Source organism: Anomaloglossus baeobatrachus, chromosome 1 (genome assembly GCF_048569485.1).
Source record: "Anomaloglossus baeobatrachus isolate aAnoBae1 chromosome 1, aAnoBae1.hap1, whole genome shotgun sequence".
NCBI classification, from domain to species: Eukaryota; Metazoa; Chordata; class Amphibia; order Anura; family Aromobatidae; genus Anomaloglossus; species Anomaloglossus baeobatrachus.
Window position 1 is genome coordinate 604,899,225 of NC_134353.1, and position 13,431 is coordinate 604,912,655.

The following is a 13,431-nucleotide window of genomic DNA, read 5'->3' on the forward strand; positions in this document are numbered from 1 at the left end:
TGTTTGGCCAAACAGAACTTACTGACTACAAGTGGGGCATAGCCACACTCATAATAAAGTGGGTAACAAACTGTGGGGTCCACTTTTTGTTGTTACCTCTTTTAAATGTGCGAAATTTGGTGATAAAGCAACATTTTTGTGAAAAAACTGAAAATTTTCAATATAATGAACTAATGCTATCAAGTTATCAAAGTGTGTGACGTGGGGGTTCAAAATGCTCACTATGCCCCTGGTTGAAATCCTTGAGAGGTTTAGTTTCCAAAATAGGGTCATTTGGGGGGCTTCTGCTGTTTAGGGGCCCTGCAAATGCGACATGGTGCCTGCAATCTGTTATAGCCCCAAAATTTTCCGAAGTTAAGATATTGCTCATTCCATTCTGAACCCTCCTGTTTGTCCAAACAGAACTTTTTGACTAAATGTAGGGCATAGCCGTGCTCTTACAGAAGTGGGTAACAAATTGTGCGGTCCACCTTTTGGTGTGACCACTTTTAAAAGTGAGAAATTCGGTGCTAAAACAAAATTTTTGCAAAAAAAATGAACATTTTCAATATGATGACCTAATGTTATCAAATTCTGTTAAGTACCTGTGGGTTCAAAATGCTCACTTTACCCATGGATAATATGCTTGATACATCTTATTTCCAAAATAGGGTAATTTGTAAGAGGTTTCTGCTGTTTAGGTACTTTACGGGCTCTGCAAATGAAACATGGTACCCGCAATCTATTTCAGCCAAATTCGTGTTCCCAAAAACAAAGGTTTCTGACACAAACTGGGTAACAAATTTTGGGGTCCACTTTGTCATGGTATTTCTTGTACAAGTTAATAAATTGGAGCGAAAGCAACATTTATAGGTTAAATGTAAATTTGTATTCATTCATGTGAAGCACTTGAAGGGTTAATAAACTTCATGGATGTGGTTTTCAGTACATTGAGGGGTGCAGATTGTATAATGGTGTCACAATGGAGTATTTTGGTCACACCGAATATTGATTTGATTTAGGTCTCTATTTTGTTCATTCACTTTGTATTTTCCTAATTGATAAAAAAAAACTACCAAGACTTAAGTTTTTTAAAGTATTCTAACTTTGCAGCTGTCATGGCTCAACTACTGGGCTCGATTCAGTGACCTCTAGTTGTGTGGTCAGTTTTGGTAAAATTTTAAAAACATTTTGACTCCCAAATTGAGAAAGCCTACTCATTCAGTGCCAGCCCTAGCTAAAATGACAAAGAGGGATTGCAGTAGAACCTGGAAGACATGTAGGGGGGATAAGATTCAATTCTATTACAATTTTAAAAACATTCTGACTGCCAAACTGTGAAAGCCTACTCACTCAGTACGAGGCCTAGCTGAAATTACAAAGAGGCATTGCCGTGCACCGTGAAAGAGACATAGAGGTAGGAATATGATTTAGTTCTAGTGCAATTTTCAAAATATTATGATTTCCAAACTGTGTATTACCTGCCATCCAACCGACAAGCTGTTTGCACTGTTCAGCATTCAGAAATGGTGTCTCCAACCACCTTGGAACAAAAACTAGGTCTTGTGGATGAGCGTGTTTGTAGTCCTCATGCAGTAGGTGAAGTTTCAACTGACCCTTCACCTTGGCCTGTGCATGCACCATCAGCAGCACCTCCACTTCCCCAACCTTTACCACACGAATTGCGCATATTAAATGATATATGGAGCTAACAGGGGTACTAATAGGTAATAGGATTTAATACGTGGAGCACCGAAAAGGTCTTTTGGTTTTAGGTTGTAGCAGCAAGGACTGTAAGGAATGAAACCTTGCCTACATGCCTCTAATGGTAAACTATCCCTTCTCCAGTAGCTAGCCCTACATTAATAAAGCCTAAGCACTAAGTGCAAGGGTTGTCAATTAATTATTATTAGGAGATAATCTGATATACCCTGGAAGAAACATAAAGAAGGATTTTAGAAAATATTTTTTGTACCATTTTGAAGGAGTGAGACTTCTATACAGGTCGATGCACTAAGTGCAAGGGCGGAAAAAACATTTACCCCTTGGGGGGCAAACTTATTTATATATATATATTATATAATATATATATATATATATATATATATATGTATATATATATATATATATATATATATATATATATAATTGCCTTATTCTGTCTGTCTGTCTGTCTTGCTCCAAAATTGTGTCACCGTGACAGTGTCACCATGACAGTATCATTAGCGTGACAACTGTCGGATTGGCCGCTGGGCTCGGCCTGGCCCCGCCCCCCCATGGATTGGCCACTCGCCTTGGCCGGGCCCCGCCCCCGCATGGATTAGCCGCTCGCCCCGGCCCTCCGCACGCATCGCCCGCTCCAGCGTACATTTGCTCCCGGTACATATGTGCAGGTAGCCGGCATACGCTGATGCCTCGCCGGCTCGCCCCCACCACACATTGGCATGCTCGGCCCCGCCCCTGGCGGACATAACCTTGCAATGCTGGGATCGTGACGGAGCCGGTGTACGCTGGTAACCATGATACACATCGCGTAACTATAGGAAGCACTTCCCTTAGTTACCCGATGTGTATCATGGCTACCAGCACACACCGGCTCCCGGTACACATGTGCAGGTCAATAATGAAGTGTCATGCAGCGGTGAAAGAGTTAAATACACTGCAAGACACGTCATTATAGGCAGCGGGCACCCCCAGAAGAGAGAAGACAGAAGAAAGAAGACCCCGCAGTCATACTCACCAGACGCCGACCGGGAGCAGGTGAGCGCATCAAGGTCCTGCAGCGGCGGAACACACACACACGCACACACATAAGAACAGACACACACACATCACTCACTCTCACACACACCTCACACACACATCAGATCGCATCCACACACTCACAACATCCAGTGATATCGCTTACTTCTCGGCGGCGATACTGTGCGTGCAGTGACCTTCCAGGACCTGCCGGAGGATCACATGGCCGTAAGCATGTGGTAACTCCGGATGTTGTGAGTGTGTGAGCGCGTATGTGCGATATCGTCAGTGTGTGTGTGCGTGTATGCGATCGGATGTGTGCGTGTATGCGATCGGATGTGTGCGTGTATGCGATCGGATGTGTGCATGTGTTCTGATGTGTGAGTGTATGCGATCGGATGTGTGAGTGTCGGCAGAAGGCAGAGGAGCACGGGGTGCAGCACAGCTGCTGGGACCACCCACCGAGGGCACAGGGAGAAGTGGGGTGTGAGTGTATGCGATCAGATGTGTGCGTGTATACTGTCTGATGTGTGACTGTGGAGCACGATGGGGAGTGCGCAGCATGGGGGATGGAGCACGATGGAGGGTGCGCAGCATGGGGGATGGAGCACGATGGGGGGTGCACAGCATGGGGGGTGCGCAGCATGGGGGATGGAGCACGATGGGGGGTGCGCAGCATGGGGGGTGGAGCACGATGGGGGGTGCGCAGCATTGGGGATGGAGCACGAAGGGGAGTGCGCAGCATGGGGGATGGAGCACGATGGGGAGTGCGCAGCATGGGGTATGGAGCATGATGGGAGTGCGCAGCATGGGGGATGGAGCACGATGGGGGTGCGCAGCATGGGGGATGGAGCACGATGGGGGGTGCACAGCATGGGGGATGGAGCACGATGGGGGGTGCGCAGCATGGGGGATGGAGCACGATGGGGGGTGCGCAGCATGGGGGATGGAGCACGATGGGGGGTGCGCAGCATGGGGGATGGAGCACGATGGGGAGTGCGCAGCATGGGGGATGGAGCACGATGGCGGTGCACAGCATGGGGGATGAAGTACGATGGGGGGTGCGCAGCATGGGGGATGGAGCACGATGGGGGATGCGCAGCATGGGGGATGGAGCACGATGGGGGGTGCGGAGCATGGGGGATGGAGCACGATGGGGGTGCACACCTCCCCCCAAAACACACACACCGCGCCACACGCGCACCGCACAACACACCACACACACACTGGGAACCACAAACACCGCCCTACACAGACACCCACACACAGACTACACCGCACACACACAACACCCAACACACAAACACCGCGGCATACACAAATATACTCACATACCGCGCAACACACACACTGCACAAAACATACCTCCCCCAAAACACACACACGCACTCCACACCCACACAAACCGCGCAACACACACAGCACCACACACACAGAACGCTGCAGACACACAGCGCTCCAGAAACAATGCAACACACAACGCAAAACACATACGACACCGCTCTCACCCCCCCCCCACCCAGACAACACCCAGAACATTTACAGCACCCTACACAAACACTGGCAACTACACACAACAACATCAATATATATAACAAAAATCATACATTAACTACACAATAAATTCTAGAATACCCGATGCGTTAGAATCGGGCCACCTTCTAGTATATATATATATATATATATATATATATATATATGTGTGTGTGTGTATGAGACTATTTGATGAAGGTCTCTAAAATTATGTATTAGGGCATCATACACATCCTGGAAAAGTGAAGAGCGAAGTAGCATTGTGGCGCTACTGATTTGGTGGAGGGGGAGATTGACACAAAAAAGAAGATGACAAGGACATCCTTGTTTGGGTGGGAAGTGATGCATGGGAATATACCGCAATAAAGGAACTTTACAGTTGCCTTTAGATTTGGCTGCTGTCATCTGGTGGGGTTGAGAAGTCTGGGCTAATCAACACTTTGCTCATTTTGATAAGTCAGCCTGTCAGCATTTTCAGTTAACAGGCAAATGCGCTTATCAGTTATTATGCCTTTTTGAGCACTAAAAATGCTAGCAGCAAGGAGGCTAGCACCTCCAAGGCATGGAGTGACAGTTCGTGCCACGTGTTCAGCTTGGATACCCAATAGTTGTACTGCACAGAGGAATAACAGAAGACAGTAGAGTGGTTAGCTAGGTAATCCTTCACCATCTTCATAAACGTTTCCCTCACTATCAAAGTACCCTGCGCATAAGAAACTGGGAGCTGGGAGGATCTAATGAAACTGTCCCATACCTTTGATAGTGTTCCCCTGCCTCTGTTGATCCTGCTATGTCTCTCCTTCCTCCATACTTCTTGATTGTGCGGAGAATTATGACCTCTGCTGCCAGTATTGCCAGATGGGACATTTTTTTTTACCAATTTTTCAGTTATGTTTTTCTGGTATTACACCATTTTAGTAGCCCTCTCCACTGCAGGAATTAGAGAGATGGAAAGTTCAACTTGTAGCATGAGTTGAGAAGGATAATTAACCAGTAATAAGTGTTGGCCAAAATGTGTATAACACGAGGGGAACAGGAAAAGCTGCGAGATAAAGTCTGCCCTGTGTGCCAGACTCCCAACAGGCAAGACTTCTCTGTCCCCATCAGATGGATGACTCTCCATCTGTTCCTCCTCCTTCCTCTTCTCCTCCTCTTCAGTCCATCCACTCTGAACTGATGAGGAGCTGGTGTTTCCAGTACAATCTGTAATGCAAGCAACAATCTCCTGTTCCTCCTCCTCATCCTCCTTCTTGCAATTCTAAGTGTTGGTAGTGTAGCACCCATGGGGCAGGGGTTAAATAACTTGTCGCCTGGCCTGGTGATGTCAGGTCTGGGGATGTGATGGGATAGCCCTTTTGCCCAGTTTCGTGGCCCCGAGGTGTACAATAAAGGAGGGGGTTGGTAATGGATGATTTCGTGATGCCACCTGTGGTATGCGGGCATGGAATAGCCGCCGCTGCTGTCGCTGTCCTCTGGGGTGGATGGTAATAAGAAGTTAAGGTGTTTCTGCTCCCCACAGGTGATGATGAGGGGAGCAGTAATGGCGGGCGCCGAAGCACGGGGCGGCGGCACCAGGAATGACAGGCGGATACAGTCTCTGCGGGTTCCAGGTGTTTTACTCACAGTTATGCAACTTGCCCGGGTAGTACCGGTCACCCAGTGTGATGGGACCCATCAGGCCCGGATCCTTTAGAGTTCAGAGCCGGTACAGTGGATGGTGGGCCCTTCCTCCTTGCGCTTGGTGTTGGATCCCCATGGTCTGAAGCTCTTGGGGACCCCGGTTCTTGAAAAGTTTTCTATTCCCGTCCCATATACAGGTGCCGTGTTTCTGTTGTGGGGCCTGCCTTGGAACACAACCCTGGATCCTTTATAGCACTGTGCTCGGGGAACTGTGAGGGCCAGAGGGACATGCAATCCCCCTGGCCTGCAGTATTTGGTGGACAACCTGAAGTATAATCCACCCTAGGATTCTGCACCCTGTACAGCACCGGTCCCGAGGGAGCAATAAAGGTCTCCCCTCAACGACCGTATTGTCTCCTGCGGCCCACCAGAGCCACTAATAAAACCCAACTGCTCCTTTTTTCTCCTGCTGGAGAACTCACTAACTGTCCTGTTGCTCCTAACTCTCCCTGGTGGCTGCTTTCCCCGTCCCAGGTTCCCGCCACTAGTGGATTGAGGATCCCAAGTGTGGTGGTATCCTGAAGACCCAACCACTTTGGCGACCCCTTTTGACCCAAACCTAACCCGGTCAACGGTAAAGGAGGGCAACCTACTGTGTGTGTGAATTGGTGTGTTGTGGAACCGGTACCGACCTCCTCTGGATCCAGGTTAAGCACTGCACCTTAATTCAGGTGCAGTACCCTGTGGCGACTAGAGCCTCAGGGGTGCCATAGTAGCACATGTGCCAACCCAGCGTACAACTCGGTTCTGGCCTACACAAGGTCAGCCAGTGTGCTGTCAGGGAAATCCCTGGCTAAAGCACTTGTACATGTGTTGGTGGTTAAGTGGATATTCCACTTCTGCAGTCTAGTTCTTCTCCTGACTTGATGACTTAATTTAACTTGTTGGTAACTGTGTCTCATCATCATCAACCTCTTAAGACACTAATTGCTGTTTTCCATCGCTGGCTTCTTCTGACCATGGTTGCTCAAATTTTTGGGCAACACAGCACACTTCTCATGTCCCTCTTGAAACGTGCATGGTGAAAGGCCAGAAGACGCCATAAATTGTAAACAGCTCCTTGGAGTGTCCAAAGTGTGTGGTCACTTGTCTCCTGGGACTTACCATGGTGGCAAGAAGAAAAGTCAAGGTGAGGATTATGTGGTCCAGACCCTTCACTAGCAAAACTGGACAGTGTGGAACATAGGGTGGTGGTTGAAAACAGTCTGCCATTCATTCCACAACTTGCTCTCACTGATAATTATTATTATAAACCAAAGTTACTATATATTTTTATGAATTTTTATTTTATTTTTTCCTCAATAATAATGTATCAGGTTAATTTACGGTTTTTAATCTTCAACGCGTCTCATTTTAATTCATTTTAAAAAAAAGGTTGGGCTGTTCTTTTCTGACTTTTGTCCTGATGAAGAAGGTGGAGATGCCTTTGAAACGCGTAGACCTGTGAAAATAAAGAAAAGGAATTCACGATATATCTTTGGATTGTGGTTTTTAGCGCAGCATTTAACCCGATTTCTTTTGATCATCCCCCATCCTGTTGCAATATCGGGGCTGCAGCTGACCACTTTTGTATTCATTTACGATTTTCCCTGCTGACAAGGAGTTGTGCCTGTTACAACTGAAGCAGGTGAGTACCTGTCCTATTCCCTGCACCTATCTCTATCGGTTAAAACCCTATGTGCGCTTTCTTTCCACAGTTTTTGCTATTGTTCTGGCTTCAACAGAGGTGTCCCACTCCCCCGTGGAAAGTGGGACAGGAAGCTAGGTCTTTATGATGTGTGTTTTGTTTCCTCCCACAGCAGTCTCAGTTTTCCCTGCCCCGCAGCCACGGTTTCTGGGTCCACCCTCTCAGTGGGATATCCACTCCTCGTCCCTTATCACATGCCTTGCACTTTTTAAATTATGCATGCAGGTAAGAGTAATTTGTTTAGAGAATAGAATCTATTTCAATTAGCACTGAAAATTACTTTTGGTTCTGCGGAGCAGCAACAAGGTCTGTAAGGCTATATGCCTCAAATACACTATCCTTTCTACAGCAGCTTGCCCTACACTAATTGCAGCTAAGACTGGTATTATTAGAGAATAAAAATGATTTGAATTAGCCCTGAAAAGGACTTCTGAGTTAATATAGCAGCAGCAATGTCTAAAAGGCTAGAATCCCTGCCTACATGTTTCTAATATACTATCCTTTCTCCAGCAGCTTGCTCTACACTAAATGCAGATAAGAGTGATATTTTTAAAGAATAGCATAGATTTTTTTACGTAGTAACAGCAAGGTCTGTAATGCTAGAATCCCTGCCTAAATGCCTCTAATATGCTATCCCTACTCCAGAAGCTAACCCTACACTAATTGCAGACTAGGAACAGTATTAGTATAGAACAGATTCTATTTAAATTAGCCCTGAAAAGAATTGTTGGTTTAGGCTATGTGCGCACAGTGCGTTTTTCGCGGCGTTTTTGCGCGTTTTTCGGGTGCGTTTTTGGCCTCAAAACTGCAGGACTTTGCTTCCCCAGCAAAGTCTATGAGTTTTCATTTTTGCTGTCCGCACACATCTGTTTTTTTTACCTGCGTTTTTGAGTTAAAAAAAAAAATGGACATGTCAGTTCTTTCCTGCGTTTTTCTGCGTTTTCCCCCCATGCAATGCATTGGAAAAACGCAGCAAAACGCAGAGATCAAAAACGCAGCAAAACGCAGCCAAAAACGCACCAAATCGCGGCAAAACGCATGCGTTTTTTGATGCGTTTTTTCGACGCAGGTGCATTTTTGTGCGTTTTTAGCGGACAAAAACGCACAAAAACGCAGCGTCAAAAAGACGCAGTGTGCGAACCTAGCCTTATTGTTGCACCAGCAGGTTCTGTGAGACGCTAAAAGACATTGTCCCTTCTAAACCAGAAACTCTCCCTACATTTAATGCAGCTAAGAGTGGTATTATTAGAGAATATAATAGATTGTTTAAGTAGCAGCAGGGTCTCTAAAGCTGGTGTCACACTAAGCGACAGCGACAACGACGTCGCTGTTACGTCACCATTTTCGGTGACGTAACAGCGACCTTGTAAGTCGCTGTTATGATCGCTGCTTAGCTGTCAAACACAGCAGAAGCAGCGATCATAACGTCGCTGTGCTACATGTGCAGAGAGCAGGGAGCCGCGCTTAGCGCTGGCTCCTTGCTCTCCTAGCTACAGTACACATCGGGTTAATTAACCCGATGTGTGCTGCAGCTACATGTCACAGTGCAGAGAGCAAGGAGCCGCGCGCACTGCTTAGCGCTGGCTCCTTGCTCTCCATGCTACAGTATACATCGGGTTAATTACCCGATGCATACTGCAGCCACATGTCACAGTGCAGGAGCCGGCACTGGCAGCAAGAGCGGAGGCTGGTAACCAGCGTAAACATCGGGTAACCAGGGAAAGGTCTTCCCTTGGTTACCCGATGTTTACGCTGGTTACAGCTTACCGCAGCTGCCAGTGCCGGCTCCTGATCGCTTCATTTCGTCGCTCTCTCGCTGTCACACACAGCGATGTGTGTCACAGCGGGAGAGTGACGACCAAAAAATGAAGCTGGACATTCAGCAACGACCGGCGACCTCACAGCAGGGGCCAGGTCGTTGCTGGATGTCACACACAGCGACAGCGACGGGACGTCGCTGCAACGTCACAGAAAATGGTGACGTAGCAGCGACGTCGTTGTCGTCGTCGTTATGTGTGACACCAGCTTATGGCTAGATTTCCTGCCTACATGCCTCTATTACGTTACCCTTTCTTCAGCCACTTGCCCTATACTAATTGCAGCCAAGAGCAATATTATTGGAGAATACAATAGATTTCAATTAGACCTGAAAAGGACTTCTGGGATAATGGAGCAGCAGCAAGGTCTGTAAGGCTAGAATCCCTGCCTAGATGCCTCTAAAACAGTATCCTTTGCAGCTAAGAGCAGTATTATTAGAGAACAAAATAGATTTGAATCCTTTCTTCAGCCACTTGCCCTATACTAATTGCAGCTAAGAGCAATATTATTGGAGAATACAATAGATTTGAATTAGACCTGAAAAGGACTTCAGGGATAATGCAGCAGCAGCAAGGTCTGTAAGGCTAGAATCCCTGCCTAGATGCCTCTAAAACAGTATCCTTTCTCCAGCAGTTTGATCAGTATTTTTAGAGAATGTAATAGATTTTATTTTTGTAGCAGAAGCAAAGTCTGAAAGGCTAGAATCCCTACTTATATGCCTCTAATACACCATCTCTACTCCAGAAAATAGCTCTATACTAATTGCAGACTATGAGCAGTATTAGTATAGAATACAGTCTAATTAAAATAGCTCTGGAAATAATTGTTGGTTTAATATTGCACCAGCAGGTGCTGTGAGAAGCTATAAGACACTGTCCCTTCTACAGCAGAAACTCCCCCTACACTAAATGCAGCTAAGCATGGTATCATGAGAAAATAGAATAGATTTTTTTTACATAGCAGCAATATCTATAAGATTAGAATCCCTACATGCCTCTAATACACTATCCCTACTCCAGAAGAGAACCCTACACTAAGTGCAGACTAAAGGAAATTTTTCTCAGAATCGGGTCCTTTTCATCAGTTTCTCCCACAGGCCATACACTCAGTAGAACTTTATAACTGTGCATACACAGATACTAGCTGGTGACTGACTCATTCAGTTTTATTTATTATAGAAGATGACTGGACCATACAATAGAAGCACTTTTACCTTTTATTTTGATTGTAACCTCTGGACTTTTCTTGATTGTTGAATAATCTGATGCATTGTAATATCTGATTTTATTTGTACTTGTACTCTCTGAAAGGTTGGCCTGTAAAGGGTGCTTTACATGCTGCGACATCGCTAACGATATATCGTTGGGGTCACGCACATCCGGCGCCGTTAGCGACATCGCAGCGTGTGACACCAAGGAGCAACGATCAACAATCGCAAAAACGTCAAAAATCGTTGATCGTTTACACGTCGCTCCCTTTCATAATATCGCTGATGGTGCATGCCACTGGTTGTCTGTCGTCCCTGCGGCATCACACATCGCTATGTGTGACACCGCAGGAACGACGAACATCTCCTTACCTGCGTCCACCGGCAATGAGCAAGGAAGGAGGTGGGCAGCATGTTCCGGCCGCTCATCTCCACCCCTCCTCTGCTATTAGGCGGCCGCTTAGTGACGCTGCAGTGACGTCGCTATGACGCCGAATGCACCTCCCCCTTGAAAGAGGGATTGTTCGGCGGCCACAGCGACGTCATTGAAAAAGTATGTGCGTGTGACGCTGCCGTAGCGATAATGTTCGCTATGGCAGCGATCGCCAAATGTCGCACGAACGACGGGGGCGGGTGCTATCATGCATGACATCGCTAGCGATGTCGCAACGTGTAAAGCACCCTTAAAGCAGAAAATGGCAGAAAAAGAAACACGCCCAGAAAGTGTTAATATTGATAGGAAATAAGTATGGCCAGGAGCCCAGAAAGGTGTGTAGCTGTGAGTTGTGGGTAACCCTGACACAGCACAGGCAAAATGGGGCTGAAGATGCAATTTGTAGGCCAGACCTGGAGATGTTAGTCAAGAAATACTGGACTTGCCATGGGCACTGCTGAATGTGAGATGTGGACAGTGAATACCAGTTAGTTGAAATGGAGTATCCACGTCACCTATACTGTACTGCTGAAATGTTGGTAACAAGTAATGTTATGTCACAAGTGACTGTTATAACTGAGTCTCTGTTTAACAAAGAAGAATGTGAAAAACAAGATTTTTGCCTGCAACCTACCATTAAAAAGCATACAACAGTTATAAGAGTAAAGTTTATTTTATTTTCAGAAAATAGATTGAATCTTTCCTTGCTATTGCTTTACATCTGGTGTTCCTAAGTAGAGTTGAGCGCGGTTAGCGGTTCGCGGTTCTCCAGTTCGCGGCTCGAGTGATTTTGGGGGCTGTTCTAGATCAAACTAGAACTCAAGCTCTTTGCTAAAGCTCGATAGTACTGGATACGTTCGAGAACTATTCTAGCAGCAAAAAGCAGGGCTTTTTACAGCTACAGTGTGCAGGAGCCATCGCTGGCAGCCTGACAGAAGCTGGTAACCAAGATAAACATCGGGTATCCAAGCAAAGCGCTTTGGTTAGTAACCCGATGTTTATCCTAGTTACGTGCAGGAAGCCCAGACTTCCCCGCTCAGCTCACTCCGCCCCCTCCTGCACGCGGCATGTACACACACACACACACTCACACACACACACTCACACTCACCTGTCCCCAGCCAAGCAGTCCACGACACTCAGCGCCACCCACTTTGCACTCCGCCGCCAGCACACATGGCTCCGCCCACCTGCACTCTGCACACATGGTCCCGCTCGGCTTACCTGCGGTGATGAAGTCCCGACCTCAGCGCTGTCACTGTCCTCCATGGCCGCCGCTTGTCACATCACCTTCTCTCGCTTACGACCCGAGACTGACTAGCGGGGACGTCACGGACCGCTCGCGATACTTGGCTGTGAAGGCGGCGGTAATTGAATTCAGTGACAGGTGCTGTCAGCAGTGCAGGAGATCAGCGCAGGTAATGTACCTAGCTGACAGCAGCACTTGTCATCCCCTGCAGTGACCTGGGCTGACCCATTGATGTTAGCTCAGGTCACTGCACTGCTCTCCCAGCCAATGGGGAACATCCTGCTCTTCATTGACTGGGACAGTGTGGATCGTCATGGCAACCCCTTGGATCACACCAGACCTGGATTTGTTTTTCTTTCTAATAAATTGGTTAAAGAGGGAATGTATTATGGAGTGTTTTTTCAAATAAAAATGTGTTTGTCGTCTATTTTTTTTATTACTGACTGGGTTGGTGATGTCGGGTATCTGATAGATGCCTGACCTCACCAACCCCAGGGCTTGATGCCAGGTGACATTACACATCTGGTATTAACCCCATATATTACCCCGTTTGCCACCGCACCAGGGCACGGGATGAGCTGGGGCGAAGCACCAGGATTGGCACATCTAATGGATGCGCCACTTCTGGGGTGGCTGCGGCCTGCTATTTTTAGGCTGGGGAGAGTCCAATAACCATGGACCTCCATAGTCTGAGAATCAGATCAGAATCAGACCCCAGCTGTCTGCTTTACCTTGGCTGGTGATCCAATTTTGGGGGGACCCCTACGTGTTTTTTTTTTAATTATTTATTTAATTTAAAATAACAGCGTGGGGTGCCCTCAGTTTTGGATTACCAGCCAAGGTGAGGCTGCCAGCTTTGGCCTGCAGGCTGCAGCTGTCTGCTTTACCCTAGCTGGCTAAAAAAATAGGGGGAACCCTACGTCATTTTTTTTTTTCATTTTTGTGGCTAAATACAAAGCTAAGCACCCCTTAGTGCCACATGAAAGGCACCAAAGGGTGCAAAATTACAAAATGCAGGAGAGTGGGACATTATGTGTATTTCTGCCATTATAATGACAGAAAAGACTGATATGAAGTGCACAAGCACAAGAAAATCACCAGAG